A 27,421-nucleotide genomic window follows, 5' to 3' on the forward strand; every position below is an offset into this window, starting at 1 on the left:
TCCGCTCTGGACCCAAACTTGCTGAAGTTACGGGAGAAGCAGCAAGAGATGCCCTTGATGTCCAGCACCCCTTCAACCGAAGGCTTCAGCTTGTAAATATGTGTAAATAAACCATATTTCATGCAGACACTACAGCCTCTGTGGTGCCTTAATTTCCCAAAGGAAACACAAACTTTAAGTGCCAAGACCCCTGGAATCTTGTGTGCCACACAGCAGGGATTGAGGTGGCTGGTAACAATAATTTTTATAAATTTCCATTATGTCATCTGTTACTTGCCTTTTTCCAGCAGTTCACAACCTGTGGGTCCCCGGATGTTGTTGGACTACAACTCCCATCATCCCTGACCACTGGTCATGCTGGCTAGGAATGATGGGAGTTGTAGTCCAACACCATCTGGGGACCCACAGGTTGAGAAACACTGCGTCTAAACTAAAAAGTCCCACATGCTGCAGCCTTTCCTCATGGGGCCATTGACCCTGGCCTGAAAGCTCCAGAAATCCCGTGTCAATCAATGTGGACAAGGCTGATGGACTAATGGTCTTACTTGGTATAAGGCAGATCCCTGTCTTTATTTTGTGCCCCTGTGCGTATTGCAACTGCTTCTGGCCTCTTCTTTTTTGCTTTAATATTTTTGTTTAAGTTATGGTGAGCACCCCAAAGAGAAGTTCTGGGCTTGAGGGAACTGCGGTGATCGCTAACTTCCTTATTCTCAGCGCCTCTGAGCTCTGCCCCCAAGGAATTGGGAAGAAGGGGATGGTGGCAGCAGTGGCTTTTGGCTGCTGTGCCCAGTGCTGGAAAGAAATGTTTTGGGTGTGAGGCAGCTGCAGGCTTCTGGGCCTTACCCCTGTTGTGGGCTCAAGGGAAAAGGAAGTTAGCCGCATCTGTGGCTGCCTCTCGCTCAGCCTCTGTCATGGATGCTTTAGCTGAGATTCCTGCCTTGCACGGGTTGGACTATATAACACTTGGGTTCCCTTCAAACTCTGCAATGCTATGATTCTATTATTCTAAGACACAGGCACAAATTTGCATGTGCATTTTCCTCTGTATAGATGCAAATGTATGAGTCTCTAAGCAAATTAAGCTGGTGAGCGGCTGGAATCTCACTGGCACTTTGCAGAATGCCCTGCAGGCTTTTAAGCAAAGTAATTTTGTTTAAAATTAAAAAGTGGAGGAGAGTAGGAGAAGACCCACAGAGCCCAGCACATGGTTCAGGCTTCGGGCCCTTGGGGCATGTTTGAACAGGCCCCTTGATCAAACTCATGCTTAACTCTCCAACAAAAATGATTAGAAATAGCCTAAGATTACACAGAACAATGCTTCCTTTATGATGCTGCAGGCCTGCATCTTATCATTACCACTGGCTATCTGTTTTGGTCATCTTTTGAAGAGACACACCTTTTCCCCTTCAGGCTTCCCCTGCTCATTAAAGCTGGACCCTGTCTCCTGTATGTTATAATTCCTTATTGCATTTCTGTAACCTTTTGTATTTCTATAACCTTTTATGGTGCTGGAGGAGACTCTTGAGAGTCCCATGGACTGCAAGAAGATCAAACCTATCCATTCTTAGGGAAATCAGCCCTGAGCGCTCACTGGAAGGACAGATCCTGAAGCTGAGGCTCCAATACTTTGGCCACCTCATGAGAAGAGAAGACTCCCTGGAAAAGACCCTGATGTTGGGAAAGATGGAGGGCACAAGGAGAAGGGGACAACAGAGGACGAGATGGTTGGATAGTGCTCTCAAAGCTACCAGCATGAGTTTGACCAAACTGCGGGAGGCAGTGGAAGACAGGAGTGCCTGGCGTGCTCTGGTCCATGGGGTCACGAAGAGTCGGACACGACTAAACGACTAAACAACAACAACAAACCTTTTGCTGCTGCTTGTAGTAGTTTGTATTTATTTTGTATTTGTGTGTGTGTGTTTCTAAATTTGCTGTACTACATCCAGCAGTTTGTTAATTTATTTATGCAATAAGATTTTTGAACTTAAAGTTAGCTGGATGGCATCTTGCATTTGCCTGACTTGCGAATGAGGGCAGGGGTGAACGAGGTCTATGGGGAAAGGGCATGGGTTGACTTATATTTCCTGCTGAGCGGGAGGAAACTTTAACGATTCCATCCAACGCAGGAGGGTTCCTTTCCATTCTTCTTTTTAAGATTAGGAAACACAGCCCATTCTTCGGTTGGCAAGTGTCGCTTTCAGAATGACATAATTCATCCATGCATAACTAAACTGCACGTCTGGGGCTCCAGAAGCGCTTCCTGTTTGCTGAAACAGCCTGTTTTCTGCTTTTGCTTCCCCGCTTCCTAGGAAACAGCATTTAGCGAGAACACGTCTCAAAATGAGCCACAGCTATGGTGTGTTTAGAACCATGACCGTGCACAAAACACAAGTTCAAAACTAAACTAAACCATTTCCTGGCTGTAAACCAAACCCAAGTACTGGAGGTTTGGCATTTGCTACTGATTACGTCAGATGAACGCCCCCCCCTGGGGGGGGTTTGAACTCTGAAGGCTGCATGAAGGATGTGCTTCAGAAAGCATAGTCAAACTCCCACATGATGTAGTGATGGCCACCAACTTGGATGATTTAAAAAGAAGATTAGAGGATAAGGCTCTGCTTGGAGAATAAGTTTTTTGATGTTTACTAGCCACAATGACTGAGGGATGCGGGTGGCGCTGTGGGTTAAACCACAGAGCCTAGGACTTGCCAATCAGAAGGTCGGTGGTTTGAATCCCTGCAACGGGGTGAGCTCTCGTTGCTCGGTCCCAGCTCCTGCCAACCTAGCAGTTCGAAAGCACCTCAAAGTGCAAGTAGATAAATAGGTACTGCTCTGGCGGGAAGGTAAACGGTGTTTCTGTGCGCTGCTCTGGTTCGCCAGAAGCGGCTTAGTCATGCTGGCCACATGACCCGGAAGCTGTACGCCAGCTCCCTTGGCCAATAAAGCGAGATGAGCACCACAACCCCAGAGTCGGCCACGACAGGACCTAACGGTCAGCGGTCCCTTTACCTTTACTAGCCACAATGACTATGTTCTGCCACCAGTGCTCGAGGTGGTATATCTCTTAAGACCAGTGTCTGGGAATTTCAGGTGGGGAAAACCTGTTGTGCTCAGGTCCTGCTTTTGGGCTTCTTGTTGGCCACTGTGAGAACAGGATGGTGGACTAAATGGGAAGGCTAGACTAGGCTGGCAGAACATGCCTGGCTGGCTAACTGGCTGATGATTACTCCATCAAGAAGTGACCTTCACGATGGAGCAGAATCTGGGTACCATTATTATTTTACCAGCTGTCCTTCCGCAGTTCATGGAGAGGTTCAAGGAGCACGGAACAAATGTCTAAGTTTTGATTTAACTCCAGGCCAAGTCTAGCATTCTTCCTACTGCACCATATTGACACCTTGCTTATTTTCCATCTTTGCTGATGCTAGATTGGGGTGGAGCCCTATTCAATTCAGTGCTCCAAAATCCCCTCTGGGCTCTCTCTCTCAAGGTCTGAACTGAGAAACTTGGGAGGCAAAAATCTCATTTGGTGTATCACGAATGAGTATGTTATTGCAAAATCAGGGAACTGCGAGAAAGTAATTCATATGCACACACACACACACACACACACACACACACAAGAACTTTCCAGGTGACCTGGCAGAATTACTCAGAGGAAGTACTGTTTGCTGTGCAAGCCAAGATATTATGGAGTGACTGTACAAACCCTATACCTGTACTTATGTCTCAGTTTATGTTATTACTCATTATCGCAGGGGAAGATGAACAAGGTAGCCTAAGGCTGCAATTTCCCGCCTTCTTACCTGGGAGTAGTGGGGCCGCCTTCTGAACAGACAGTCCTTGCACTAGGCTGCACATCAGCTGCAATCTTAAACCCAATTAGGCCCACTCTTCATACTACCTAATCCACATCACAGCTGCTTCCTTGCGGCAATCTTCTGTTCCCACAGTGTCTTGTGTACGTGACTCCTTGTGCTTGTTTTTTCCTAATACCATACTTGCACTATACCACCCGATCAGCTTCAGCTGTGCTTTCCTGGACCCCTCTTAAAAGGGCCCATTTGAATGATGCAAAGTACCGTAGTTCATGCCCTGTTTCCCCACCGTAACTCCATTTCCTCTGGTCCTCCCTCTATTGATTCGCCATCTGGCTGATCCAAAACAGGGAGAGTGACCCTGAGCTCATTCATTTGTTTTACCCTGCCTTTTGAGCAAGAGCCTCTTCAAGCCAGCCTCCACTTCCAAAAAAAGAAGAAGCAGAGCACAAACCGGCGTGTGCAGTGGAAGAGACATATGGATTTGCTCACACAAGAATCTAAAGGGTGGGGAAACACATTTCGTTCTGATAAAGCAGGTTCAACATCCATTTCTTCTCTTTAAGGAATTTAGCAAGGGTATTGAAAAAGGTTAAGATTCCACCACTCAGTTGTTCAGTGGAGGAGGGGGCATGAAGAGTCGCCTCTCACTGAACCTGCCAAGCAGATGATTAACAGAATCTCAACTTTTCCCAGAAACTACTCCTTTCAACACCGGTGCTAAATTCCTAGAGAGAGGCTGCAGTTTTTAGTGCTTGCTTCAGCACCCTCCTTCCACTACTGGCTCTGAAACTTGTCCCTCCCTAGTCTCAGGTGTTATGGATGCTGGGAAGTGAGAGAGCCTCAACAAGACCAGCCAATTCAATGCTTGGAAGACTATAACTCCCATCAGCCCCAGCCAATGTGTGTCCCATCCCTAGAACTGGTTGCTCCATGGACACAGGATTGTTTGTCAAACATTCCTATGTGTGCACCAGCAAGAAAGCACGCACAATATCTGCAGCTCCTTTAGGGGTGGAGGAAGTTGAGATACAATATGAGAACACTGTGTATTAAATACTGCTGCATTGCTCTCAGCTTTTAGCTTTTCTCCACTAATAGTATACTTCCGACAGTGGTCTCCTGTCTCTCTGTGGTCAAATTCTAGCCACCACGTTCGTCACAGTCAAATTTTGGTGTTCCGTTCCTAGGTTGCTTTTTGTGTAACGATCAACATTCAGGGCAAATCTATCAAAATTCTCAAATTGCAAACAATGACGGGGAAAGTATGAAGCTTAGCACAACAGTGTTCTCTCCGTAATTGCAGCCATTTAGATGGTGCAGGCAGAGGATGGCGTGACCACCACTGACCCACGTTTCCCCAGACATCTCCCTGACAACATCAAATTAACAACCTTGCGATGTGACATCACTGCATTCAGTATTTCCCTACCTTCCAGAAGGGGTGGCCAATAAATTGAATTGCAGGTAGCAAGCACTGGATATGATACCTCATCACATGTTTCTTTTACTGGATAGGGTGGCATCCATGAGCTGGTTTTTGCCCCATAACATCCAGTTTGGTTCTAGGTGCATCAACCTCAATTCACGCCTATGGAGACCGAGTGAGCCAGTTGAATGATAGAAAAGAATTCTGTGCCAATGGCAAGCACTCTCATCATTGGGTTTTCTCTTATAGCCAGACAAAGCATTCTTCAGTGCCCAGCCCCCAGCTCCCAACCCAATGTGACTGGTCTCCACAAGTCACTCGATTATTTCACAGCAACAAGTTGTAGCAACTGACCCTAGAGTGGGTAACACATGTAGCAAGCAGGAAATGTACCAGTTTGGAAATACAGAGCGTCTGTTTCCAAAGAGCTCAAGCATTATGCATTTCTTTTTCTGCATGTACCTTAAACTTCTTTATCTTGCTAATCATCATGCTCATTTAAATGAATGTTCAATTCAGCTTACCTTCAGGAGAAGAGTTAGTGCATGCAGACTACGGGGAAATCTGTTTTGCATCTTTGTAGATGTAGTTCGAAAGCACGTCAAGTAGATAAATAGGTACCGCTCTGGCGGGAAGGTAAACGGCATTTCCCTGCGCTGCTCTGGTTCACCAGTCATGCTGGCCACATGACCTGGAAGCAGCACGCCAGCTCCCTCAGCCAATAAAGCGAGATGAGCGCCGCAACCCCAGAGTCGGCCACGACTGGACCTAATGGCCAGGGGTCCCTTTACCTTTACCTTTAGATGTCCACCAAATCTTAAGAACTTCAGAAGAGCCTGCAGGATCAGGCCAAAGGCCATCTACTGCAGCGTCCTATTCTCATGGTGCTCAACCAGATCCCAATGGAATGCCTGTGGGCAGAATATGAACCCCACCACACCCTCGACACATGATTCTCAGCCATTTTTTAAAAAAATCTTTCCCTCCCACCCCAGCAAGCAAGCAAGCAAAACAAACACAGGGAACTGGAAGCTGCTGCAGAATTTTGTATAGGAACAGAGCAGACTGCATTATACAGAATCATAGAATTGTAGAGTTGAAAGGGACTCCAACCCCCTGCAATGCAGAGTCAGACCATTTGTCCATCTGGTTCAGTACAGTGGTACCTCTGGATGCGAATGGGATCTGTTCCAGAGCCCTGTTCACATCCTGAAGCGAATGCAACCCGCGTCTGCACGTGCGCGGGTCGCGATTCGCCACTTCTGTGCATGCGTGTGACGTCATTTTGACCACCTGCGCATGTGCGAACAGCGAAACCTGAAAATACTCATCCCGAAGCTACTTCAACCTGAGGTATGACTGTATGGTCCACACCATAGAATCACAGTCATAGAATCACAGAATTGTAGATGCTCTTCAGGTATTCAGACAGGTTTCTCTGCAAGCCCTACCTGGAAACTGGTAGTGGCAGTGATGAGAAAAGAGGACTCCACTCCACCCCCACCCCCCGGTGCCATTTCCTCTTTCACACTACCACCCATCTTTATATACCGAGGAATGGAAATCAGTGGGGAGCCTCAGGATCTAGAGAGAGGGAGCAGAACAGGAGGTTACAAGGGGAGTCACTCTCTCGTGGCAACTCGCTAAGGGCAGGGATGTGTGAACGAACCTTCCTCCCTGTCCACAATTGCTTTATGTCCACGTAACAGCATGCAGCACACAGGTAACTAATGGAGTTCTCTCCCACCGGAGGCCGCGATGGTCACTGACTTGGGGGACTTGAAAAGCGGAAGAGGCTAATTCATGGAGGATAAAGCTATCAGTCGCTACTAGCCATGACGGCTATGCTCTGTGTGGTCTTCTCCCCAGGTCCTGCTTGCATCCTGTAAGCATCTGGTTGGCCAATGTGAGTAAAGGACGCTGGAGGAGATGGGCCATTGGCTTGATTGTTCATAAGGACGATCCTACATCCTTATGAAAACCAGCCAAGGGTTTTGTGGCACCTTAAAGACTTAATGAATTTTGTGATGACACAATATTTCTGTGGGCTATAGTTCATTTCGTCAGATGCCTTAATGAAATGTGTCCATCTTTAAGGTACCCAAGGGCTTTTTGTTGACTTTGTTGTGACAGACTAGAAGGGTTACTCCTCTTGACTATGAAACAATCCTAAGCCTCTTTTTGTGCAAGGTGGGGTGTGTCTGTGTGTGTGTACCCCTTTGGCTTTGCAATTTGAATGCCACACACTCCCGTTTCTTATGCAGTGGAGTCAGACTTGAGTTCAAACAAACCGGAGTGCTGCTATCCTGCCCAGTTTGACCCTGAGTCACTCTTAACAAGCAGAAGCATTTCCTAGCTGCCACTTCTATGCAAATTCAGGATCCCATCCTGCTCTTGGGTAGAGCAAACTGTCCCGCCCCTTCTTGTCAACATCCTTTCAAACATTTGAAACTATTAACCTGTCTCATCTTCATGTCTTCGCCCTCAGGCTCAACACACCCAACTCCTTCAGCTTCTGCTCTCTCGATTTGTCATCTAGACCTTCTGCAGGGCAGGGTCAGGTTGAACTGACTTGCCTGCCCTGCTTTCCCCTCTCCTTTCAGGCCCTTCCCTGATGTGATTTAAGTGTACAAAACATGCGTACTCAGGATCTCTCACCACTTCAGGCGTCACCCATCTGCATTAAGTCACCCTGAGAACTCAGCTCTAACTTAAAAGACCTAAACAGTGGCTTTGCTGATTCAGACTAAGATCTAGCTCAGGCATCCCCAACCTGTGCCCCCTCCAGATGTTTTGGCCTACAACTCCCATGATCCCTAGCTAACAGGACCAGTGGTCAGGGATGATGGGAATTGTAGTCCAAAACATCTGGAGGGCCGAAGGTTGGGGGTGCCTGATCTAGCTAGTCTAGCATCCTTTGCCATAATAAGTGGACACCTGGAAGCCTAGCTAGGGAGCCTAGGGGAGCCAGTGTGGTGTAGTGGTTAAGAGCGGTAGTCTCGTAATCTGGGGAACCGGGTTCACGTCTCCGCTCCTCCACATGCAGCTGCTGGGTGACCTTGGGCCAGTCACACTTCTCTGAAGTCTCTCAGCCCCACTCACCTCACAGAGTGTTTGTTGTGGGGGAGGAAGGGAAAGGAGAATGTTAGCCGCTTTGAGACTTCGTAAAGGGAGTGAAAGGCGGGATATCAAATCCAAACTCTTCTTCTTCTAGCTCAAATTGGCCTGTTTCCAATCTACCTGTTCATCCCTGCTCAGTAACAGTGATAGGCAACATGGTGCCCTCCAGATGTTCATGGACTGCAACTCCCATCAGGCCCAGGCAATATGGCCAATGGTAATGGATGGTGGAATCTGTAGTCCAGCATCTGAGGAGCATCTATCTTGTTGGCTAACCTTGAAGACCTTATCTTTCTCTCCATCAGTGAATCTTTTCTTAGGTGTCAAACATTGCTACTGACAACTGGAGGGCTCATAAGTATACATGGAACCCCAGTTAACTCCAGAGTTTATAGTTTCAAACACCTTTTGAATTTGGAATCTTGGATTTATCAGCCAGGCCAATTGAAACAAAATGCCTTTATTCTTTTTATCTTAATATTTTATTTTACGCTGTCTAGACCCCAGCCAAGCCTTGAGAATAAGATGGTAAATAATTTCTGATCCAGGGAGAAAAACGAATTAAAAAGTAAGAACAAATAATTAAACATAGGAAAGAGGGGAGTAAGATGAGATGCTGCAATTATCTTAAAGCTAAGAATGACAGTTCTGCCACTATAATGTAAGGATTTATCACATCTTGTAACTCACTATTCCAAAATAAAAATACTATAACCGTGTCCTGCTTTTTGCCTTCTCTAACCCCTACTAAGGCCCTTAACTTGGCTATATGTGCCTTATCCTAAATCCATATGTTCCATTTGTCTATATAGTAAAAGGAGTAGGTTTCTTCCAATTACATCACATTAATTCATTTATAATAATGAATTCATTAATAAATAAATTAGAATTTCTATATCCTCTGCCACAGACAAAAAAGGTCGCCTTAAGTGTTGCCCAATGACTTTTAAACAAAATTATGTTTTAATTGCCCTTGATTTCAAAAGGAGGAAAGAGAATAAAGCACTTGTTTACTTCTTCCTTGCTGAAATCAATGGGGTCTTAAAAACACATAACTTTGGCTGCATCGTGGCCATTGTTTCCAAAGGTGAATTCTGTGTAGTAAGAGACTAATGCCTGTAATTGTCCATTAAAAGCAAATCAATCTCACATCTATCAGGCAAGAGAGAGGCCATAGATTTTCTTTTTCCACACAAACAGGATGTCAGTGCTCTATACATGCATCTGTGCTCTCCCCCCCCACTCCATCCCACCTCCGCCACCCCATATGTCTTTTCGGACAGCATTAAAACAGGAAATTGATGCCACTGGGTAAATATTCATTCTTCCCATCTTTTCTCTTGCAAAACAAGTACAGATTTGCTGCGGCTAGACTCACTTCCTGCAGAACACTGGTGCTTACCTCTGTTCCATGCCGGGGGGGGGGGGGCAGCGGGGACGTTCTCTGGTTCAACTTAAGAGAATTCTGATGTGGAGTAGGAGGAGCCAACTAGCGTATGTTGAAATAACATCAATATTTGCAGCACAGCCTGAGAAACATACCGAAGGATGGTGCTTGCTTCAATTCCCCCAGACCAGTTCAGACAAGCTGGCTGCTGTGAAGGCATAGGGGGCCTCTTCTCCCCTATGGACTCCACTCTGCACCAGGGAGAGCTTGAAATGCTGGTATCCTGTCTGGTATTTGTCCTCCAGACGTGCTCAGGGAAGGGTGTGAACTGTGTCAATGCTGAGAGTTATCTGGGCAGGCAGGTAGGAGAAAGACACAGGGTAAGGAAATACAGAATTCTCATTTTTCCTGCTCAACAGCAATTAATACTCATTCCTCCATATTCACAGCCACATGCTGCATACATAGGTAAAGGTAAAGGGACCCCTGACCATTAGGTCCAGTCGCGGCTGACTCTGGGGTTGCGGCGCTCATCTCGCTTTATTGGCCAAGGGAGCCGGCGTACAGCTTCCGGGTCATGTGGCCAGTGCACGGAAATGCCATTTACCTTCCCACTGGAGCGGTACCTATTTATCTACTTGCTCTGGTGTGCTTTCGAACTGCTAGGTTGGCAGGAGCTGGGACCGAGCAATGGGAGCTCACCCCGTCGTGGGGATTCGAACCGCTAACCTTCTGATTGGCAAGTCCTAGGCTCTGTGGTTTAACTCACAGCGCCACCCGCGTCCCTTTGCTGCATACATACCATAGATTTAAAGCACACAACTCCCCACCCAAAATCTGGGAACTGTAGTTTAAGAGTGCTGGGAATTGCAGCTCTGCAAGGGGGAAACTACACAAGATTCTTTGGGAGATGTCATGTACTTTAATGTATGGTGTGCACATAGGTGTGTACCGAGTCCGACTAGTATTGTCTGTCTGGCTCAGTATCATCAACTCCTGACCGGCAGTGACTCTGCAGAGTTTCAGGCAGAAATGTTGTGCAGCCGCACAGTTGCTACAGGATCCGATGCACAACATTGCTTCTGAAAATGGCAACCTAGGTCCACAGTGACTTCCCCGATCTCACAGGTAACATGACCATTGGACGGGGTTGGTATCCCTGAAATTCACTCCATCTAAGAAGAGAAAGCTAAGGAACTCATTCCCAAGTAATATTAAGCCCCAAGAACCTCAGACTAATAAACTATACTGTGCATGAGCCACGTGATTGTTCCTGACCCCAAACCAAGTGAGCTAACAAACCAGGAAAAGGATCGATTAGTGTTACATTCGAATCGGGGACTGGAATTTGCTCTGGCCTAGCAAGCCAGGGTTGCTAGCCATGGTTTGCTGTTGGCTTCTGAATCTGTGGCTTTATGATTTTGTGAGGGAATCCAAAATCCTTGGATAGTGACTCATTATGCTTGGTAGTCCAACCAACCCTTGAAAACAGAAATTCAAGTCTTAGAGCCTGAGTTCTGTGTGTGGAATCAGAACCCTGGTGGTTTGGGGTAGATCTGGAGAGAGGGAGAGAGATATGAGCTGTTTTGATGGTTATGGTGGGTAGAGCTTAGTGTAAAATGTATTATTTAATCAAAGTGTATAGCTTTCAAGGGGAGCAGGAGGGTATGGTCTTGCCCTTTGCTTTCTGGCAACGGTCCTTAAAGCCGAAGAGGGAGGGAGGGATGAAGAAAGAAAAGAGGAAATAAAGCGATCAGGAAAGGCCTTTCACCGGGTTAGTTTGCAATTCTAATAATTGATACTTAGAGCTTGCGCCCGAACTATGCAAACAGAAGTCTTGGTCTGCAGAAGCAGCCTGCAGGAAAGGAGATGTAAAACCCGTCAAGATAAGTGAAGGCAGAGCCAGGACAAGAGCTGCTGCAGACTCCAGTCATGTGGGTGAACAACATTGCGTTTCTCCAGCCAGCCAGCCTGTGTTCCAGAGCAGACAGCTGCTAGACAACACATGATGTCGACATTGCAGCTGGGCTTCAGGCAAAGCCAAATGGTGCACAGAGAACCTGTAGGCAGCATTACTAATGATTGGGCAGCTCAGACTTGGACCCAAGACATGAGAAAAGCATGAACTGTAGAATCTGAGGAACTAGACAGCAAGCGGAGAAAAGCCAACATGTAACAGTCAAGTCTTTTGCCTGTACAATTGGATTTTCATAATGGAGTTTAGTTTAATTTCTTCTTGGAGTTGTCAACAGAACGGCTTCCAGCTCCCTGCTACTTACTCATCACTACCAAATGTGGCTCATATTTAATGGAAGGTCAATAAAATTGCTGGTATACCTTACGAAAAATGGTGTCGTTTTTGTTGTATGAACACTCATGGTGCATTACATAGTAAAAGAGAAAAAGGCTATGCCCCAAGGTGCTTACAATGTAAAATAGGCAATGGGGAAGATAATGGTGTGGGACTTTCCTCATAGCAAGTCCAGTCTTTGGGAGGAGTGGGTTGTTGCGCTAGACCTATCAACCCACTGCAATTGCACAACCAGAAATTGCTAATATGCGATTGAGTCTTGCTTGAAAATAACAACAGCCTGGAAGCACCTTCTGTGTTTGTCACTGGGGGCTGCTGTTTCTACCTATCTTCTCCCACCCTGCAGCCTTGAGAGCCTTCATATGGGAGCTACTTCCAGAAGATCTCTGAAGGGATTTTATGGCTTTTTCAGTTTGAGCGTAAATGATGGATGAAGTAGGGAGATGTGTCATTTTTGAGATTTATGCTCACTTAAATTTTGATGACAAATGAACTATTAATTGACTTTCTTTTCAGTCTTACATTGAACTGACATCACACTTTTTTTAAATAACGCATTGTTTAGTACTCCTGTATGTCAGGCTGTTTTTAGGCGAGCTGCTTTGAGCACAGATATATTGGTGGGAAATGCTTTATATAAATAAATGGACTATGGTTACATCTTGATTCTACATGCAAGCACACGGAGGCTACGGCACCATGCACTGCGCAACCTGATATTTCACACAGTGAAGCTGCCAGTGCATATTTTGAGATGGTTGAGAGATGATTGTAGGAGAGTTATGCTTTTCAAAAATAAAAATATACTCTTAAGCTAAACAATAAAGAAAGCCTCCTGGCTTTGAAATTGTTAGAAGACTGATAGTTGCAGAAGAAATAAACCCAGCTTATACAACAGACAGGGTGCCTTCAGCAACGTGTAATTGGCCAGCTGGGCTCAGGTAGTGACACTTAGGAGAAGAGATATGTTACATGTGCATCCCTCTATTTCACTGTGAAATGTTGGAAGGCGAGCTCTTAAAGAAACCAGCAGTTTTGCATAGGTTCCTCCTCTCCCCCCTTTCCAGCAAACCACTAGTGTCAGGAGCCTGCTCTGCATGAGATGACAGCCTAAGCACGAATATCACACCCACACAATCTCACCTCCTTAAACCCCCACTATCCCCACCATTGCAATGGCCTCTCAGTCAATCTTTCCATCTTCCAGGCTGGCTTGGGGTCTCATTAGCTAACTGGTTATTATGGCCATTGTAAGGATCTCTGCAGACCTGCGTTTTATGCAATGGTGACCTGCTGCATGTTCTTGACACAGTAATGGTGCATTTGTGCATTATTTTGCTTTATTCGCTGTTCTGCAATGTTTCTATCCATCCAATCCATCATTTTATTTGTAGGCCGCCTTTCCAAAGTTGAGACTATGCTCGAGGCAGCTTACAACATATCAAAAACTACGTAACTACAAACATAACAAAAATAGTCATAATCAACAAAGCATCAAAAAGCACACAAGCAAACTGAACATAAATAAGAACATCCATAATAAAGATACAAAAAATCAAGACCAGCAACAGCAACCAGGGCTTTTTTTCCAGCCAGAACTCAATGGTGGGCACCATTGCCATCGTACGAGAACAAGTCTGGTGTGCACAGTGAGATCTGGGACCTCTTTTTTAAGAAAAATAGTACTGACAGCAACGCTCCCCCCACAACAAAAACTCCAGCCCTCCCCCATTTCTCCAAAGCTACGTGTACTACATTTTGACTGTCTGGAGGGGCTATAGAGGAACAAAAGCAGAGCAAAAATGAATCAGAACATTTTGGTATAAAAAGTTGCAGGATTTCAGCAGGAAGTTACAAGACACAGTTACAACAGAAGGCGCTTCAACCTTCCAACCTTTTGACTTCACCCCCAAAGGCTTCACTCCTCCATTGTCTCCCGAGACAGATGGATGCCAACTATACAAGATATGCACTGACTCAAAATGAAGCAGTGTGACTGCCCTAAAATGTTTGCAGACACAAACACTATAGAAAATGGGACTTACACATGACGACCCCGATAGCATCATGAGCACAAATCATCATTAATATGCAAAGTATACCTGGAGGGGCCCTAATTCTGCCAAAATTATTTTCACTTCTTGTAGGTTTGTTTCTTTCCAAATTGTTTTTACTACTTCAACTATTTTTTTTTTATTGTTACATTGTGCTTGTATCTTATTGACGTTCACCGTCTTGAATGGCATCTGGTGGAGACGGCAGGATATAAATTTGACAGATGAAATTCTGCCAATCAAAAGGAAGACCGTTTTGTCCACCTGTCCAAATTCAAATGTTTGTGCTGGGAGCATGCGGAGTCTCAGGACGCCAGTGGTGCAGACATGCTCCTGTTCGTCTGCCCTGGCCTGGTAGGAACAAGACGTTCCTAATATTTCGCAGATTCCTTGTCCTGCTGTTTGTTCACATTCTCTCTGTTGTATTTCATCTCAAGCATCGACTGGAAAAACAAGCGTGCTCACAGAAGGGAATGCAGAGTTGTGACACACCACCTCATTTCTCTCTCCCACCCACTCCACGTTTCAAAATGGCATGCGTGCGTGTGGCTGCTGTGGTGCTCCGATAGGGAAGCCCTGCTGCTATGCACCCTTTGAGTTCCTCAATCCTTCACGATTTAGAAGCTGGATTAACCATGCTTTGCCATCCCACATAACAGCTCTTCTGAACTTTACAGCCCAGTGAGGCCTTGTGAAACCTGACCATCCCTCCACACTCCTTAGCAAGATCCTTATCTTCCTTCTGCAGAAAAGGAACGTCCATGCTGGTTTGGAGAAGTCACTTTGTACTGTACAGTACATGCATGCAGATAACAAAATATATTATATTCCCACTCCTCCCTTATCCTTTAGGGCCATGATCAAGAGCTACCCACAGCCCTCTCCCTCATGTGTGTCGTATGCAACAGGAACTTCTGTGCACTTCTAAAGGAGATGCCAACACACTCCAGACTTAAGGTTGCTTTGACAGTCTTTCTCTCTCCCCAGCTCCCTTTTCTCACTTAGGCTGTGATCTCAACATACATTTAACGCACATACAGTATATTATTACATTTACTGAATTGATATCCTGCGCTTTCTCCCAAAGGAGCCTGGGGCGGCAAGCAGATACATGATTTAAAAGCAACCACAAAGCAAAGCATTCTAAAACAGTTAAAGGTAAAGGTAAAGGGGCCCCTAACCGTTAGGTCCAGTCGTGGCCGACTCTGGGGTTGCGGCGCTCATCTCGCTTTATTGGCCGAGGGAGCCGGTGTACAGTTTCCGGGTCATGTGGCCAGCATGGCGAACCAGAGCAGCACACGGAAACGCCATTTACCTTCCTGCTGGAGTGGTACCTATTTATCTACTTGCACTTTGACGTGCTTTCGAACTGCTAGGTTGGCAGGAGCAGGGACCGAGCAACGGGAGCTCACCCTGTCGCAGGGATTCAAACCACCGACCTTCTGATAGGCAAGTCCTAGGCTCTGTGGTTTAACCCACAGCGCCACCCGCGTCCCTCCTAAAACAGTTTAAATGCCCTAAAAACCAAGTGGAATGAAAAAAAAACAGCTAAAAACCAAGTGGAATTAAAAAAACATCTAAAACCAGAGTTAGAACATTCTGAAAGCAGTTAAAACAATTCTTGCCAGAATCTGAGGGGCTGCCAAGAACAGTATTCTCCAACCACTTTCATGACTTTCCCCAAAGAATTCTGGGCATGGCAGTTTGCGAAGGGTGCTGGGAATCATACCTCTGTGAGAGATAAACTACATTTCCCAGGATTCTTGGGGGGGGGGTCTTTAAAGGCTTTGGGCACAACCTTATCTTCTCCTGCAAAACCCGGCTGGATCCAGCTTTGGAGAGCAATGTCAGAAAAAATAAAAAGGAGGCCCAGGAGAGACAACAGCGGTGGGCCCTACCAGTTGCTGGGGACCTGGAAGCCGCCTCAGGATGCTGAGTGGCGACACATGGCAGTGGTGGGTGGAACCAAAGGCAAACATGGGCAGGCCAACAACAGTGAATTCAACCTTTATGCAGTGGGCTAGTTTCCACACACACACACACACTCGTCTGGATACAGGAAGAGGAGGCATTGGCAGGATTCGAGGATAGCCAGGCTAACACAGGGTGTGAAGCAGGTCCAGTGAAGGGCGTGGCCCTGGGGGAAGTGGGTGTGGCTTGAGGAGTGTTCCAAGGGCCAAAGACTCCTGGAGGGCCACATTTCACCTCCAGGCCTTAGGTTCCCCGCCCACGATTTGTAGGTAATCACAGTCAAATTTGCAGGTAATTTGACTGTGCATGGCAGAGTCACATTAAGCCTAGTGCATGTTGACACATTATGCATCATGCTTGTTTACTCAGACGCAAACCACGCTGGGTTTAATGGAACTTCCGCCCACATGGGGGGGCACAGAAGAGATTGCGGCTTTATCTCTATTAAATATGCAGAGTAACAAAGGGAAAAGAAAGACGTGCCAGATCCCCTCTCCTCCCTTATCAGCATTCTAAGAAGTGTCTTGTTTTTATTATATATATATTTTTAAACAGTAGTCTAGCTTGTTTTTCTGTTTGCAGACTATGCAGCCTCTGCACTGCGATCGTAACAGGCAAACAACCAGCCATGACGGTGAAGGCTAGGCATCTCAGCAGAACGTGATGCTCAGGCAGACTTTACATTTCCTTGCTTTATCATCATTTCCTTCAAGGGCAGATGGTGCTAACAGGATGTTGAAACAGCACAGCCTGTATCACTGCCAGCAGTGGTTCCCATCTGCTTGCTTACCTGCCTTTGCAGGAATAAACGGCGCAGCATGAAGAGGGTGAGAAATTACGGTAATAAAATACATACCAAGACGGTCAGCAATATGTAAACACAAGTCCTGTGAGGAAGGGATGAAGGAACTGGGCAGGTTTAGGCTGGAGAAGGAAAAGTTGAGCAATGAACTAGGATGTATGTACATATATTGTAATTCCATAAATAATCCTGGGCACAAGAAAGCCCAGTTCTTCCTGGGATGGCAGCACGTCACTTCCAACCAAAATCCAATCCGATGTGATGAAAATCAACGAAAAAGCAAGGAAAATCGAGAAAACAAGAAACAAAGGAACATTTGTTGGCACATATTACACCGTGTGAGGACGGTGTCCAAACTGGAGAGCGTGGGATGACGACTCCTCCTCCAGCAAGGACCTTTTTCTCATGTGACCTTGCCTAACCAGTGAGGAGGAGGAGAGTCATCCCAGATGCAAAGGGCTGCCCTTCAGGAGTCTCGGGAATGTGGAGATTCCTTTCCTCCTCATGGTTAGGAGCCAGGGCACCGTCTGAAGGCACAAGAAGTTGCCACCTTGCTGAAGGTCTGGTCAGTTTCTGGGTGGAAATCATGTACATGGCAGGGGGAAAGGAGGGATGTAAGTGCCCCAAAACAAAGAAACCAGGGATTATTTTGGGTATCTAGTTTGGACTACATCAAATGGGTTTAATTTGCAGCAGAGCAGGTTTCAGGAGAAGCATCTTGATAGCAAGAGAAGTTTGACAATGGAACTGGTGACCTAGAGAGGCAATGGGTTCTCTTTTGCCAAACACCTTCCAGCTATCTGTCGGGGATGCTCCAGCTCTAGCTTCCCATCCCTGAGTGGGTAGGACTTGGGCTAGATGGCCTTACATGGACCCCCTCCAGCTCCATGATTCTATGACTCTCCTCTGCTCTACACAATCCATGTCTGCTGCTTGAGTTCATCAGCGGACATGGTCAAGGCAGCCTGTTGAAGCTATGGAGGCCTGGAACTGGCCAGATGGGAATCCCATGTACACAACCTTGGCGGGACAGAAATGTAATGACTAAATTCACGAAGTCCAGCGTACAGTCACAGCTGAAATACAGTCATACCTTGGGTTGCAAACGTGATCTGTGTGGGAGGCATGTTCACAACCCGCAGTGTTTGCATCCTGAAGCGCTGCGTCTGCGCATGCGCGTGATGCAATTCGGCGCTTCTGCGGATGACATCATTTTGTCTTTTTGCGCATGCATGAGCACCGAAACCCAGAAGTAACCCGTTCCAGTACTTCCGGGTTTGGCACGGTCCGCAACCTGAAAACGCACAACCCGCAGCATTCGTAACCCAATGTATGACTGTAAAGTCATAGGGTTGTAGCTGTCAGGGACTGGTTGGATGAAGAGGAGTGGTGGGAGGAACCAATCTGGGGGTTTCCCTCGGGGGTTCCCCAAGGAGGAAAGCTCAGAGCTGAAGTTGATGGACTACATGGAACTGGCGGAAATGACTGGCAGAATCCGAGACCAGGGAGAAGAGTCGGTGGAAGAAGATTGGAAAAAATTTAAAGTTTATTTACAGAAATACTGTAAAATTAATGAATGTTAGAAGGATGCTGGAATGAAGTTATATGGCTTTAGCAGAAATGTTAGAAAGAATTAAGTAAAAATAGACTGTTAATGGGCCAAAGTGGAAAAATTAAGGTTAGATTGTGTTAAGATAAATTATAGAACAAAAATTGAGAAAGATGGAAAGGATTTGCTGAAATAGCTAACTGAATTAGAATACAAAAAAGGGAGGTGTGAGGAGGTCGATGAAACAAGTAAATGAAAGACAAAGACATGGAAATATTGGATGTGTTTTTAATTGTTTTTGCTTTTCTTTTTGTTTTGCTGTATTGTTTTTTGTTTTTTTCTATGTATTGTAATGTATTGATTTGTTTTGTTTAACTTTTCATTTTTTCTTTCTTCTTTCTGTAATCTTTAAACTTTTAATAATTTTTTTTTTTTAAAAAGGAAAGCTCAGAGCTAGGGGGTTCATGGTGGGACACAGCGGAGAGGTGAGAGGGAGAAGGTTGGGAAGAGGTGCCGGATGCTGAAGGGGCAGCAGGGTTTAGTGAGCAGGAAGAGCTGGTGACAGGGAGCAGTTCAGACTGAAGCAAAGGAGGGGGGGCAGGAGACTGCTGAGGAATCCAGGGACTCTTCCCCTCCTGCTGCAACAAGCTCCACTCCCCCTGGTTTCAAAGTACCCCCAGAGTAATGAGAAGAGCAGAACAGGCCAGAGGTGTGCAGATGCAGTTTGAGACTGCTTGGGAAACATCTGGAAGAGGGGGAGCCTTAGAGTAAGGTTACCAGACTGTCCCCGTTTCCTGGGGACAGTCCCCAGATTTACAAATCAGTCCCCATACAAAATCCATTGAAGTTGAAAAGTGTCCCCGGATTCATTGAAAAAAATCTGGTAACCTTGCCTTAGAGAGGTGTGGAAGACAGGGACCTTCAGACCTGGCAGCTGCTCAACAGGGGCAAGACCAACTCGGAAGTGTTGCTGAGACCATTAGGCTGAGTTGTATGTTCATTTCCTTGAACAGAATTAACCTCACTGACACTGGAGATGCGCTTCTTTTATTGCTGACCTGCATCTCGCTCCAGCCCTGAACAGTAGCCAATGTGAGTCACCTTAAGAGAAGACCCACTGCAATTAAGGGACACGTCACATGGAAGATGGAGGAAGCTTGTTTTCCGCTGTTCCAGAGACTAGGACCCAAACCAATGGATTCAAGTTACAAGGAAGGAGATTCCGACTAAACATCAGGAAGAACCTTCTGGCAGTAAGAGCTGTTCGACAGTGGAACAGACTCTTGAGTGGTGATGGATGCTCCTTCCTGGGAGGTTTTAAGCGGAGGTTGGATGGCCATCTGTCCTGTATGATCTAGTTGAGAATCATGCATTGCAAGGGGTTGGACTAGATGACCCTTGGGGTCCCTTCCAACTGTACAGTTCTCTGATTCTGTGACTAACGCAGACCCGTTCATTTCAATGGGTCTACCCTGAGTAGAACTTAGTTGGCTCTCCATTATCCACACCATTCAAAGGTTGCAGAGCACTGCCTGATCATCTGTGGCTGGTCGTCCAAGCCTGTTAAAAACAAGGTCCTACCCCTTCAAGACATCTTTTAAGGAGGAAATCCAGGCACTCCTTGATGAGAGCAAGGAATCATCCTCCTTTTTCCTGGAGTGCAGCCAAAGCTGATCTGACCTCAGATGCAAGTGGGAGCTAGACACAAAGGATAAATCAAGTTCACGAAATGGTTATTCCGTCCGTTTCTAGCTGCATCAGCATTTCGTAGAAAATCCAGCGTGGTTTTTGTAAAAAAACAAAGCAAAAAAGGAGAACATTGGGATGAGAGTGCAGATGGTGACCATTATGAGCTTAGTCTGTCAGTCCCTGTTACTCTGGCTGTTTCAAGTGGTGAATGCTCTTACAATGATGGTGAGCCACATTACATTTCGCAGTAAGTTTGGAATACAGACACGGGGTTTGTTAGAAATATGGAAAATAAAGCACTCATCATTCATTTTTCTGACTGGGGGCAGGGTGGGGGGGTAGGGGAAGGGGAAGAACTTCAAAATAACCCAACTCTCTCTCGCTTGCTTTAAGAGAAAGAAGTTTACCATGAACATAATCAATTCAAGGTCTACTGTGAATGCTGACAAAGCAGTATCTTTGAAAGAGAAAGCAAACTAACCAGCAGAATTCCAAAGCTCTCGAATTAATGAGGATCACTGAAGGAAAAGGGGCTTGCATCACAAGAATAATCTGAGGAGTATAGCTTGCTTGCTTGCAGGCCCCCCCAACTACATAATGTACTCAGCATGACATTTTTGCAAGCCTACTTTCAACCACCAGTCTGTCCACACCAGAAAACCATGGTTTACCAGATTTGGAACAACTGGGAACCTGAAACCTTGGTTTGAAGATGGTTTCAGTTCCAGGTCTGTTGTGAAGATGGCGACCACCATTTCACTGTTCTGACAATGTGAAATGGTGGTGATTTATATATTTATATATGTCTCAATCTCAACTTGTTGCTGAAATTATAACTATGTTGGAGCAAATCATTCCTTTAAGCGGAGTGCATTCCATAGATGAGGCAGCACCTGAGGCGGCTATCCTGTGTCACCACATGGGTTAACTTCCCTCAAATGGTGTCACATGGGCCTCTAGTAACAATGATGGATCCAGCAATACCCTCAGGCAACATACCCATCCCTCCAGTGGGAGTGCAACCCAGTTCAGAACAGGTCGAACACCAAATTTTCAGAGACAAAAACCAGGTCAATCATCCATCATCACCCCTTTATCCAGCAGGGATACAGCTTTGGTTTATTGGTCCTCAACCCGTTCATCCAGGAAATCTTCATTTTCAGTGCACCAAGATGGGAGATAGGGACCTGGCAGAATACCTGTGTGCAAGACTCGTGTGTATCTTTAAAATCTTACGTTCAAGGCAAGTTCAAGCTGAGATTTCATCATTCCATCATTCCATCACACAAAGTGATTTTTGTAAGTTTTAAGAAATGGGGCAGTTCAAATAGCACAGTTACGACATGGCTTCTTAGGAACTGGACCAAACAAAACTCACATGCAGATGCATCCAGAAATGTTTCCAAAATGCACGGGATCTTGCCATTATTTAACTATTTCTTCCAGATTTCACCCCTACTAGACCAAATGCACCAGGCAGCCAATGCACTGTGGGGAAAGCAGAACGCTGAGAAGAAGCCACCCAGACAAGAGCTTTGTCTTTGCAGGTGCCTTTTTGTTTTATTGCAAAGTAAATACATCAATACCAAGCCATACATAAAGAATAATATAAAGAAAAAGAAAAAAATGCAAAGAAAAATAGACAATAAAAGAATAAAGGTATAATATTTCAATACAATAAACACTATTTTACAAAATAATAATAGTAATAGACTTCCATCACTCTCACAACACTTCCTTTCACATTTCATATTTTATCTGTATTTCAGTATTTTTTTCATCTTAATATATGGATATGTATATATGTATGTTTCCCCTTTTCCATTCACAAGGTCATTCTAGACACAGCCAAATTTTTACATTAGAACCTTGTCTTTCTAAATAATCATTCAAGCACTACCATTCCTTTTGGACTGTATCCATTGGCTTTAGTCTTCTTATATCCGTCAATTTGGCCAGTTCTGAATATTCACATAATTTACATAACCATTCCTCTTTGGTTGGTATCTGGTTACCCTTCCAGTACTTAGCCACCAGGATTCTCGCTGCTGATGTCGCGTACAGAAATAATTTAGTATTTTCTTTAGAAATATCACTATTCAATATTCCCAAAAGGTATATTTCTGGTCTTTTGCTATGTGAAGTTCTTAGTAACTTTTTTATTTCTTCATGGAACATGTCCCAGAACTTGCAGGCGCCATTGTCAATACTGAGTTTTAAAGCACGGGGGGGGGGGGGGGATAAACTGCAAACCACCCAGAAGACACCAATGCATTAAAAAAGTAAAAGTAAAATGGAGGACACAAAGGGCAGGTGTTAGCAATGCCTCCTCCTCAGAGTACTTGCGCCTTGACATCTCCCCAGACATTCCAGATATTGTCATTGGCTCTAAACCCCTGCTTACATGTGTGTCTTCGGGAATATCCCTGCTCTGCAGAATTTGGATTGCATCTACTAAGCTGCTGGAAATTTGCTAAGGAAATATGAGCGGAGAAATATGGCTACAAAGAGCTTTATAAAAGGAAGACAACCAATCTGAGCCACAGCTCCCACCAGAACACATTTAAACAAGCCTGAACTAAGGTCTGGAATGGAATGTCTCATATGGTCTCTATTATTATTCACAAGTATCCAGGCCCAAGTACCAGGAATTTTCCCCTAACCTTACACGTGGTCTGCACTGCTGAGCTGTGGATATTCTAGCAATGTTGGAAAAATGTTCTGACATTATTTTCTCTTCCTCAAAAATGCAAAAACTTCTGATACTACTTTTTTTGGAGGGGGGGAGGGAAGAGTCATGTTTTCAACACCGTAAGTCTATTTATTTATTTTCTGTCTCCGAAGAATTTAGGGTGGGCAAAACAAAATAAAAATCAACACCATTAAAAACATGAAAACATTTGAAACCTGCCTTCAGAAGAAACCCAAAGCACAAATGGTTGCCTTAATAAATATTTAGAAAGTTTGAATGAAAAGTGTTATGTACTGAGTTAAATAGGATCCAAAATGCAGCAGTCTGATTGGTCCTAGAACAATAGAATCCAGAATGCAGCTGTCTGATTGGTCCGCAGGAGCCACCCAATCCAACTCCGGGTGGAAGTGAATCCGCAACCTGATTTGGCCTACAGGAGAATCCCAGAATTAGCCAATCACGTGGGGCCCGTTGTGTAAAGCAGACATTTCGGGGGAACTTCCATTCCTCCTCACCACTATGAGCTGAATAAAGAGCATGAAATCCACACCTGACTCCAAGTATATTTCAAAAAGTATTCTTGGGTTACTCCCATTTGTTTCCACCGCCTTCTGCAAAAGACCTTCCCTGGGAAGAGGGACTGATTCTTACGCCACCCTGGGAATTTCAGCTCTCAGCACGCTTAACAAATCACATCACCCAGAATTCTTTGGGGGAAGCCATAACTGGTTAAAGTGGCATCATAGGACTTTAAATGTATGACTTGGCTGTGGCAGCAAACAGCGGTGGTGAGGAGGAAGAGTAGGTACCACAGCACTACTTGCTCATTGGCTCCCTCCTTGGCAAGGAAGGAAGTGGCTGCAATGCTTTGGAAGATAAGCAGTGCTGGGAGACCCTCCAACTGTCCCTATTTTCCAGGGACAGTCCCAGATTTACAGAAGCCGTCCTGGTTTCTGATTTAATCCTGTCCCGCTTTTCCTTAGGATGTCCCTACTTTCATCGAAGAAATGTTGCAGGGTTTGCAGCAGCAGGTGGTCATAATGGCAGTGAGGTGGTAGATTTGCTGAGGGAGGGGGGCCCAGAGAAGGTTTCCTTGCCCAAGGACCATCCAAAACCTGGAGCTGGCACTGATGGAAGAAGAAGAAGAAGAAGAAGAAGAAGAAGAAGAAGAAGAAGAAGAAGAAGAAGAAGAAGGGCAGGAGGAGGAGGAGGAGGAGGAGGAGGAGGAGGAGGAGTTTGGAATTTGATATCCCGCTTTATCACTACCCGAAGGAGTCTCAAAGCGGCTAACATTCTCCTTTCCCCTCCTCCCCAACAACACTCTGTGAGGTGAGTGAAGCTGAGAGACTTCAAAGAAGTGTGACTAGCCCAAGGTCACCCAGCAGCTGCATGTGGAGAAGCGGAGACGCAAACCTGGTTCACCAAATTATGAGACTACCGCTCTTAACCACTACACCACACTGGCAGGTGAAGGCAGGCGAACTAATGCCGGTGTATTAGAAGAAGCAAAGATCACCAGTGTAGAAGTAATGATTCTTCAACATCAACTTTGTTGGACTGGTCATGTTGTTCAGATGCCCAACTCTTGTCTTCCAAAGCAACTACTCTATTCCGAACTTAAAAATGGAAAGCGTACTGCTGGTGGTCAAAAAAAGAGGTTTAAAGACTCTCAAAGCAAATCTAAAAAAGAGTGTAGTATAAATACTGACAACTGGGAAACACTGGCCTGCGAGCGAGAACAGCCTTTATCAAAGGTGTCATGGACTTTGAAGATGCTTGAAGTCAGGACGAAAGGGAGAAATGTGCCAAGAGGAAGGCACGCTTGGCAAACCCTCACCGTGATCAAATCCTGCCCGGAAACCTATGTCCACACTGTGGAAGGATATGTGGATCCAGAATTGGCCTCCACAGTCACTTACAGACTCACTGTTAAGGCATGTTCATAGAAGACAATCTTACTCGGCTACTAGTGATAGCCAAAGAAGAAGGGACCACCAAAAAGAAAAGAGGAATATCTAAATAGTGAGAGCCAGTGTGGTGTAGTGGTTAAGAGCGGTAGTCTCGTAATCTGGGGAACCGGGTTCGCGTCTCCGCTCCTCCACATGCAGCTGCTGGGTGACCTTGGGCCAGTCACACTTCTCTGAAGTCTCTCAGCCCCACTCACCTCACAGAGTGTTTGTTGTGGGGGAGGAAGGGAAAGGAGAATGTTAGCCGCTTTGAGACTCCTTAAAGGGAGTGAAAGGCGGGATATCAAATCCAAACTCTTTTTCTTCTTCTTCTGTCACCCAGCTCTCTGCCAAGTCTTCCAGTAACAGTAAGAGCTTGAGGCAGGAAGGCAGGGAACAGAATATAGTGAACAGAAGTAGAATTAGCCAGGACATTCCCTTTAAACAGCTTCTACTGTGCCATGATCAGGAGTATTTACAAGCTGCTAGGTTTTACATCGTCTGCTACACTTTGTACCCAGCCCTTTAGTTCAATGCTAGAATGATTGTTCTGTACTTACAGAATCCATCACATCCCACAGAACTGCCAATCTCGCTTCCTCTGTCTTGCTGCTTTTTCACAAGATGCCTTTAATCCCGGTGCAGATCAGGCCTGCTATTATTGAGCTTGTAATTGGCAAGAGACCACTTGCACCCATGGTTGATGTGCCTGGAAGTCTCAAGAAATAACAGCTTTTTTCATTTAAAAAATGAACAGGTTTGTTTTTTTAATCTTGATGATTCTGAAAGTTAGGAAGCACATTTTATTTTATTTATTTTTTAAAAATATTTATATATCACTGTATCATACATCACAGCAGTTTTACAACAATATAAAAACATGAAACAAACCAAACAATAAAATTAAAAACAACAAGTTAAAAAAAAACAACAAGAAGAAATTAAAAACAAACACGAGTGGACCATTGTGGGGGATGTACTGTGAATTGCCTGCAAAGGCCTGACATGGGAAGTCATTATGAACAAGAGAGCATGTGCAGAATGCATTTTCCTCACTCACGAATCAAGGGCCGCTCCCCACCCCACCTTCTAACAGTTGCATTCAGGCAGCAGGCCTTCCCGAAACACAGCTGCCTTAGCACAAAGAAATAACTGTCCGAAATAACAGAGGTAACATTACGAGGTAATTTGATAGTAAGCATGCAGAACAGAGACAAGAACGGCCTGCAAATTCACACGCAGTCCTCGCCAAAGCGCAACCATTGTGTATCACGTTAAAACAAACAGCGTGTGCATTAATGGTGTCTGGCAGCAACAGAGAAGAACATCTCTGTACTCGGCAAGCGATAAATTCCAAGCAAGCTTCCACAGCATCCTTCTGTGCTTTGTTCTGGGGAAGATTTTAAAGCTTCGCTGGCTGGAACAACCGTCTTCAATTCACTCTGCTTTAACTGAAATAGCACAGGATTAAAGCAATATGTGGAGGCAAAGGACATTTCTAAGACCCATATGCATCCATCTCTCTCTCTCTCTCTCTCTCTCTCTCTCTCTCTCTCTCTCTCTCATGGCTGTCCTGACCCAGGTACGTTCATTTTATATTGCATTTATACCCTTATTTTTCCTTCAAGGAACTCAAGGCGCTGCACATGGTTCTCTCGCTCCTCATTTTATTCTCAGAACAACTCTGAGGTGGGTGCGGCCGAGAGCCTGTGAGTGACCCAAAGCCACCCCACTGAGTTTCATGGCTGAGTTAGACATTTGAACCCTGGTCTCCTAAGTTCCTAGAACTTGCTGGAATTCAGGTCTGGCACCTCTCAAGTGGGTGCCATTGCCATGATAAGAGAACAAGAGAGGCATTCACAGTGAGTTCCAGCACCTTCCCGCCCCCGCCCCCCGAAAAATAGCACTGGATTTGATTGTCATGGTGCCTCACATAGAAACGTGGGAAGTATAGTTTGCAGGACTCTGAGAACTGTGTTGATGCTTTCCTGGATTCCCTCATTGGGGACCATTAACACAGGGGTGGGGGGCCTCAGGCCCAGGTTGCCAAATGCGGCCCCTTCAAAAGTTTCCTCAGGCCAACATCCCTCAAGGATCTTTCTTCACATCCCCATGTAGTTTGGCCCAGCTGGAATGTGCTAATATCTCTGGGTGAGGGACAGAAACTAGCCTAATATAAAAAAGGTGAAGGGACCCCTGACCATTAGGTCCAGTTGCGGCACTCATCTTGCTTTATTGGCTGAGGGAGCCGGCGTACAGCTTCCGGGTCATGTGGCTAGCATGACTAAGCCGCTTCTGGCGAACCAGAGCAGTGCACGGAAATGCCGTTTACTTTCCCGCCGGAGCGGTACCTATTTATCTACTTGCACTTTGACGTGCTTTTGAGCTGCTAGGTTGGCAGGAGCAGGGACCAAGCAACGGGAGCTCACCCCGTCGCGGGGATTTGAACCGCCGACCTTCTGATCGGCAAGTCCTAGGCTCTGTGGTTTAACCCACAGTGCCACCCGCGTCCCTAATATACAAAGGTGAAATTTGCACCTCTTGCTCCGCCCATTTGCCTTTGGCCCTGCCCATCACTGGCATGCGGCCCTTCGAAGGTTGTTGAGAAGGGAATGTGGACCTTGGTCCAAAAAAAGGGGAAAGATCCCCACTC

Source organism: Podarcis filfolensis (assembly GCF_964270895.1).
Source record: "Podarcis filfolensis genome assembly, chromosome: 5".
Lineage (NCBI taxonomy): Eukaryota > Metazoa > Chordata > Lepidosauria > Squamata > Lacertidae > Podarcis > Podarcis filfolensis.